The 8,637-nt window shown below is 40.2% G+C and overlaps 1 pseudogene across 1 annotated transcript; it reads left to right on the forward strand.

Moving 5' to 3' along the window:
• The first annotated feature begins 235 nt into the window (after positions 1 to 235).
• Positions 236 to 7,992, forward strand: LOC309844777 (putative G-protein coupled receptor 141 pseudogene; annotated as a pseudogene). The gene is made up of 2 exons (XR_014316547.1): positions 236 to 354; positions 3,225 to 7,992. The product of XR_014316547.1 is annotated as a putative G-protein coupled receptor 141 pseudogene (transcript).
• Positions 7,993 to 8,637: the final 645 nt, after the last annotated feature.

Raw genomic sequence — 8,637 nt, forward strand, 5'->3', positions numbered from 1 at the left:
TTTCAGGTAACTAAGGAAAATTTCTGCAATAAGGACAGTAAAAATGAAAGTCTTGATGTATAAGAATGCTCTTTTATATGTTTAACCACGAGCTGTGGAGACCAACATCCGTTTGTGGCCCTTAGGAGGTTTATCTGGGTCCTCCATCTTGACTGTTCAACTTCGAAAGCCTTCAGTCTGAAGTGTGTTCGTCATTCATAGCTCACCCCAAGATTTCTCTTGATGCTTGTTGTTGCTGGAGTCTTGATTCCAGCCACATGTTCTTGTTGCCTGCCCGGATGTGGATGACCCATAAATAAGCAGCGGGCCCTGAATCTTCCAGCAGAACCAAATCCTAAGAGGAAAAAAGATCACGTAAGTAGTCTGGGGAGTCATTTGTTTCTGCCTAGAAAACAAACAGAGAAATACCTAGAAATTACAGGCTATTGAAGGATAATGTTTGGTGTGGAGGTGGGGGCTGTGGCCTTAAGTCTTGAGGCGGGGGGGTGGGGGGGGATAGAAACAGTAGAACATAGTCCCCATGTATTTAAATATTTTTAGGACAATACTGAGAAGTAACTACAGAAGATTGGGATCTTGCTTTTGTGAAATATCCTTGTGCATGTTTCGGAAGGAGAAGAGGTATTGGTACCTTGATGCCCTATTCTGTGTCAGGGAATCTGTTAGGTTCTTTACAGACACCATGTAACTTCTTACAAAATATATGTTCTCATTCCCATATTTATAGCTGAAGAGACAGCTTTAGAGCTTAGCATTTGTCCCACAATTAGACTGCTGGTGAGTGGCAGGGCACACTATTTCCAAATGTCATACAGCCTGGGAAGGTGTGTGCATTGAAACTGTGCAACTGACAATTTAAATTTTCATTGCTTTAAAATAATTTCAAATTTGAATCTTGTCTTCTTAGACTTGGGGGCTACCAAAATTTTAAACTAAATTGGTATCATATTTGTTCATAAGTTATATGAAACTCTTCTGTTTCACACAAAAATCACATAAGCATTATATATTTTATTTTATTATAATTTTTTTTAAAAGATTCTATATATTTATTTGGGAAAGAGAGAGGGAGCAAGAGAGAGCATGAGTGGGCAGAGGGAGAGAGTGAGGTAGAAGCAGACTCTCCACTGAGCAGGGATCCCAATGAAGGGCTTGATCCTAGGACCCCCGGAGCATGACCTGAGCCAAAGGCAGACACCCGGCCACTGAGTCATGCATGTGCCCCAGCATTATATATTTTAAATATGTACTTTGTGAAAGTGAAAGTGCATATTCTAGCACATAAAATTTGATAATCACATTTTTGAGTTGTAATAAAATCTTATTTAAATATGCCAGGTCCAATATAATGTTTCACAAACAAAAAAATTAGTTATTCCCTCTGAGGAGATGCTGGAGTAGCAGAGGAAAAATTCCAAAATATCTTAGACATTTGCTGTGGAATAGCTTCTCCCTCAGATACCAACGTTCAAACTGCTTCTGGCCAGGTTAGAGGTAGATGCATGAGAAAAAGGGACAGATCCTTCTGGACAGGGATGACTGACCTGTTGATGTCTGAGTCCCACACTGTCCAATCAAAGGTTTGAAAAAGTTTTTTTTTTATTGTTGGATATTCATAAATTTCCGACATTCATAATATTCATAAAAACTTACTGGTGCCATAGCAGTTTTATGTGACTAAGTGTATATCTGCCTAGGTATATAAAGTAAGGAGAAAAGGGGTAAATGTCTTTTCGTTTCTGATGTTTCACGTTAAGTATCATAACTTTTACATGGCTTTTCTTGATGTTGTTACCGAGCTATTTCAAGTGCATTAGCTCATTTAACTTTCCAATAACTGCTTCATGTAGACAGTAGGACCTCTCGCATTTCACAGCTCGAGCTCCGTGGAGCCAGGTGACTCACACACACTCCCACAGCGACCCAGTGACAGATCTGGCACTCATTTGCAGGACGGCAGATTGCTACGCAGTCACTGCTCCTTACACATCCAGCCTGAAAAACTTACATGAAACTTAAACATGGGCACCTGAGTGGCTCAGTCGATTAGTCGTGTACCTTCAGCTCAGGTCATGATCCAAGGGTCCTGCGGTTGAGCCCTGCATTGGGCTCCCTGCTCAGTAGGGAGACTGCTTCTCCCTCTCCTGACTCTCTCTTGTTCTCTCTCTCAAATAAATAAATAAAATCTTTAAAAAAAATCAAACAAAAACAGAAAACAAAACTAAACAGAACTCACCCACCCACCAACCCCAACTTTTCATGGAAATGTAACGTACTAGTCTAAGATTCACTGTTAGCAAGAAGAAGAGTGCAGGATATAGTGTGGGCTGCTCCCTGCTCAGAAGCTATTCATAGAAAATATTATATATTTATTTAAAGTAGGCTCTGTGCCCATCATGAGTCTTAGAGTCACATGCTCTGTGGACTGAATCAACCAGGTACTCCTAGTAGAAAATATTTTAAAATGTCTGATGCATCTTCTTACAATAATTGCACACAATTTATATGATCTTCTCTATGTTATCCCAAATTGGATTTCTAACAATAGAAAAAATGACCTTTGTAGATCTGAGATGAGTGTGACCTGCGTGTATGCCGACTCTGCCTTTATTTAAAATTTTGTTATTTTATTCATCATGAATTTTTTGCATTAATTTTTTTTAAATTTTAAATTTTAATTTTTTTTAAATTGCATTAAAATACCATTGATTTTAATTACTGAGTTTTTGGCCTTTCCTTAAATTTTATGCTACAGGCTAACATGTCCCATGCTAATTTCAGCCCTGGCATGTGAGCTTAATAGAATGACTGGGTCTACAGTTATTAATTTTATACTCAAACAGACTTATTTCTGTGATTTTGCTTCACTCTTTTTCTTTAATGTTTGGGTAATTAAGGGGAGTCCCTGGGCGCCTGGGTGGCTCAGTGGGTTAAGCTGCTGCCTTCAGCTCAGGTCATGATCTCAGGGTCCTGGGATTGAGTCCCGCATTGGGCTCTCTGGTCAGCAGGGAGCCTTCTTCCTCCTCTCTGCCTCTCTGCCTACTTGTGATCTCTCTCTGTCAAATAAATAAATAAAATCATTAAGGGGAGTCCCTGACAATATTTATTGGATCTATAGCTTGAGGTTTATAAACAGTTGGCTAGGATTGTAAAACTCAATATTAAAGTTAGTTGCTGTATAGTTTCCATATATCTGTTATAATTTTGTGAAACTTTTGATTTAGGAGTTTATGGTCTTCTAAGCATTTTGTGGCGATACATGGAGCCCAACAATATGACCAACCTGCTAAACGCCTCAAACACAGAGCAAGGCCACTGCAAGAGACACTGCAGGATGATTCTGATAACACTCTACAGCATGGTTTTGCTTGGAGGCACCACGGGGACAGTACTGATGTCACGTATGATGTGCAAAAGGAAGAGCCAATCCATGATTGCCATGATCATTCTCAATATCATAGTGCTACACTCAGTCCTCCTGGTCAGCCTCCCGTTCCGCCTCAGCTATTATATCTTAGGTGTCTGGGAGTTCGGATCCTTTCTCTGCCGACTGGTCAGCAGCATAATATATGGTCATATGTACTTCACCTTTGTTTTCTATGTGGTCATTGTCATACTCCGATTGCTCGTCTATTTTAAGAAACTTCAAATGCAAAAGTTGCAAAAATACCACATGGTAGTATTAAGCATTGTTATTTGGACCACGGGCAGCCTTGTTTTTTGGCCAATATTACTTTTACAATATGGCATACATCCAAGCTACTCAGAAAAACCACGGTGCTTTGAGTTCTACAAAGATCTCAACCGGGGGGATCTCATTATCTTGAACTACTCTATGATTGTCATTATGATCTCAACAGTTGTTATACTCTTTCTGATAGAGATGGGCGTCATCGTTCAACTGATAAAAGCTCTCTGGCCTGACATGTGGGCACATCAAGACTATAGAGCTCAAATCAAGAGCTTCTTCTTCCTCCTAGTAATAGTGGTCTGTTTTATACCCCACCACGTATTCCGGGTACATTTTATTCAAAATTACTCAGAGATAGACAATTCTGAGTTAGTTCTTTATAATGAAATTTTTGTTGCTTTGACTACTGTCTGTTGCCTGGATATGGTGTGTTTCATAGGTGGGGTTATCCATTAAATACTCCTTGTCCCTCACTTTGTAATTGTTTTTGTTTGTTTGTTTGTTTGTTTGTTTTTTACCATTGTGACAAAACAGTTTCAAATGAACGACTGCTACCATGATTTCAAAATTTTTCAAATTCTCAGCTCTTGATTGTCACTGGAATTATTTTTCCATGAAAAGGTAATGAAGACCAATTGTCCCCCTCTTCTTGGGTGATCTGTTTTCCGTGAACTGTATATTTACTTGCCATAGCTCTACCCAAGTTGACCCTAAATGTCCTTTCCAGACTCAACTCAACCTCTTTTTCATGCAGTATTTACTCCTGCTGAGCACAACCATGGGCCTTTCCTACTCAATAGTCCAGCCTGTTCTCTTTGCCTTCTCTATTGCTGGGCTTTGATCTTAAAATGTTCTTTCCCTCCTTTTCCAAACTATCTCTTCTTTAAGGTCTAGAGAATTTGAAGACATGGACTCTAGAGCCTTAACTTATTCAACTTATGCTCAGCCTGATATACATGCCTTTTAAAAATGACCAGTAGTCAGCGAAGATATGGCAGCTGGCCGTAGTATTTGGAGGAAAGAACTAAGTTTAATAGTCAATAGACTTGACTATTGGAAGGAAACACTTCCAGGATTGCTGGAGCATTAATATGGTTTGATTCTAACTAAGACTTTGTAGGTACTCAGGAAATAGAGAATGCCTCCCAGATCGACGTTTCTAGACATGGATCCATTAAGCAGGAAAAGAAATTGGAAAATGTGTAAAGCAGCTGGTCTTAGTCAAAGCATGCTATACTAGACTACATTAGACTCTATTAGAGTCCAACCTTTTGAGAGTGTGGGACTGTTTTTAAGCTTATCCAAGGCACCTTATATGAACAAGTAATATTACATAATGAAAATCAACTCTGGTATCAGTTAAATGCAGTAGAAATAGCCAAGACAAGTAACCTGGATTGAGATAAATAGAATCCAAGTTGGTTGTCTTGGTTATTTCTGATAATAGAATTTATCAAATTATTTTTGATCAATAGAATCACAGTTGGTTGTCTTGGTTATTTTTATTGTGTTAGTTGATACTTACCTGACCTAGAAATTGACATGCCCTTATTCTTTGTTTATAATAATGCTACCTTTGATATTAAATTTTAATGAATCAAATAACCAAACCCTTACTGGCTAACAAGACAGCATAGTTAATACAAAAGAATTTGAGAGTCATCTACACATGTGGATTCAAAGGTTTTTGGTAACTATGGAATCATGGATGAAGTATTTATAATCTCTGAGCCCCAGTATCCTATGTTACAGGGTAAAGGTAAAACAAGACAGAAGCATGTGTTAATTTGTGTTACAGTGCCAGGCATGTGATCCTCAGGATAACATTACTTATTTTCCAAATCTAGTGACACATTTTATAAATAATTTTAAAACAGATTCAGAATGTTGATTCATGTAAAAATAGACTTTAGAGGCTCAGATGCTATTCATCAATGTTAATCTCATGCTTTATGTAATTATTAAGTCAGTAACTTAATGGATGCTTATTCTTATTTTTGCCTATAAAAACTTATTATTATTCTATAATTATTGATAACACTTAAAATACTATAGAAGAACCATTTTATAAACCTGCTTATAAAACAGGAACATGCTAAATAGCAGTGCACTTCAATTACATGTAATCACTTTTTAAGGGGATATGATATGTCCTGAGTAACTTCAAGATTGTGATTGATTGTGTAACTTAAGGATGTAGTCATTGCTCGCTTACCAGTTTGTTGGGTTCCATGATTTCCTTTTAATTTTGTGGGCAGCGGAGCTAAGAAAGCCTCTGATGAGCTCTGCCTGATATTCCTGCCCCTGTGCAATCTCCCCTTTTACTACTAACTTATGAATGAAATAGGGCAGAACAATGAGGTATCATTTCCAGGGTTAGGTTATAAAAGGACTATGGCTTCCATCTAGGGCATCCTTTCTCTCCTTTGTGCTGTCTTTCGGATTGCTTCACCCTGTAGGAAACCATCTGCCATGTCATGGGGCAGCACAAGTGGCAAAGAGTCAATACCTTCTAACAACCACGTGAGTGAGCTTGGCAGTGGATCTCCTGAGACCTGCCAGTAGACGTGCAGCTCAGAAGCAAATCCCCTCCCATTTGAGTCTTGAGGTGATGGCAGCCCTGGCTGGCATTGAGTGCAGCCTCACTGAGAAACCCTGAACCTGAACCACTCGGCTAATCTACTCCTAGATTCCTACCATGAAACAATGAGACAATGAATGCTGTCTTCACCTACTAAGTTTCAGAATAATGTATTACACAGCAATAGGTAACAAATACAGTAAGCGAGTTATTTACACCTGTGGAATGCTGCCACATAAAGCACTTGTGCCTGAGATTTACATCCACTTGTTAGTTCCTGCCTGTTCTGAAAGACCCTGGAGCCGCACCCAAGAATCAAACAGCACGCCTCCACTGGATGCAACTTGCAAGAGGTTTATTGGTTACACAGGCGCCTGCGGACACATCAGCCTTTGTGGACTGAGTGCGCCAGGCTAAGTTGGGGAGCAGATTATATAGGGCAAGGTTGGGGTGGCGGGAAGCAAGTTTACAGAAGCAGATGCTTGGTTACAGGGATGTGATTGGTTAACTTAAATCAAGCATTGTCAGGCACTGGGTTTAAGGCAAGGACAAAAAGGTTTGTTCTGGTGGGCCTTGGCTCAGCACTCTGGAAAGTCCCAGATACACTCTATTCCTCATTTGTCTTTTCTTTTGACAGACCGGGTGATCACAGACAATAGACATCCTGGTATGTGTTGCCATCCAGCTATGGGAACAATCAAGCCTTCAGCAAGGGGAGAGGGGGTGCTGTGGGGATATCAGGTTACTTAAACAAGCCTTTAGCAAGGGGAGAGGGGTCTTTCAGTTCCAGGTGTTCATGATAACAAGAAATATCATTGCCTGTTTTCTGAGTCAATACGAACTGGTTCTGGTATTGTATAAGCTTTGCTTCTCCCCTAAAGAATAGATGATATTACATGGAAGTACATTGGAATGGTTTTAGGGTGAAGACTGCAAAGGGGACAGCTGGGGAGTGGGTAGGAATTTCTCTTTGTTAGTCATACTGATGTATAGATTACTGGCGCTCTGAGTGTGGTTCCTAGATCCCCACCTGCAGGAGCAGTATCTGGGACCTTATTAAAAATGCAAATTCTTGAGCTCTACCTGTGACCTACTCATTCAGAAATTGTGGATGTGGAACCCAGTGATTATGTGTTTTAACGAGCCCTTTAGGTGATTCTGATGTGAGCTAAAGTGTAAGAATCGCTGCCCTAGATACACTTGATAGATTAAAAATGGACACAAATTCTTTGGCATGGCTCCCACTGTGAGATGGAATCTCTCTTTCCCTTCCCCTTTCCTGGGAGTGGAATTTGCGACTACGCCAACCAACAGAACAGAGGAGAAAGGACCCTGCCATTTCCAGAAGTGGGCCTTAAGAAACTGGAAACCTTCATTTCCCTCCCTTGGAACCTTGCTCTTAGAGCCTGAATGGTCATGGAAGAAGTTTGACTTCCCTGCTGAGGAGAACACATGGAGATGTCTGCGATGGACGGCTGGAGATGAAGGGGAGATGAGCTCAGAGAAGCCCAGCCTTCCAGCCAAAGCACCAGGCATGGGAATGAAACTACTTGGGCTCGCCAGACCACCCCGCTGCCGTGGGGCTGCCGCCACGTGATCCCAGGCCCCTTCAGCCCGTGCGGAGAAATTGCCCACTCAGTCCTGCCTGAATTCCTGATCCCCACAACTGAGAGATACAATGAAATGATTGTGTTAACCATATTAAAATATGAAAAAGAAACAAGTGAAGTTGAATTGAATATGATTTATGTGACCCATTCTATCCCAAATATTATCATTTAAAGAAACAATCAATATAAAAATTATTAATAAGATTTTTTTGCATTCGTTTATTCCTATTAAGCTCTTCAGAATCTGAAGGTTTGAATTTGAGGCTTGTTCGGAGCAGCTGCATTTCAGGGCTCACACATGGCTCATGGTCAATATATTGGACAGCACAGATCAGCATCACCCAGAGATCATTTGGAGATGTACCTGAGGATCCTTTTCTTACAGGAGACTGGCCTTGTGTCTCTCTGAAATTCACTTTCCTCCCATGTGAAACAGGAATAATAGAACCTACTTCAGAATATAAAAATTAAATATAAAAATTAAATGGTATTGTAAGAGTGCAGATAGCAGTGCACAGCAAGTACAAATTCTCTGTCTCTCCGTATAGATACTATTGGTTCTGTTTCTGCAGAGTACCCTAATGCCTGTGTGAAGCAAGATATCCTGCTATCACTAGCTTTTGTTTATAGGAAAATGTCATGTGTGTTTGTATTAAACAACTTAGGATTGCTCCAGCTCACAGATTTAAGGGCCTGGAAGGAAGCCTTCCTCTTGCAAATCCACAGACAGGCCCATTAGCGCAGCCACCACATGG

The sequence above is a fragment of the Mustela nivalis genome (genome assembly GCF_964662115.1).
Source record: "Mustela nivalis genome assembly, chromosome: 12".
Lineage (NCBI taxonomy): Eukaryota > Metazoa > Chordata > Mammalia > Carnivora > Mustelidae > Mustela > Mustela nivalis.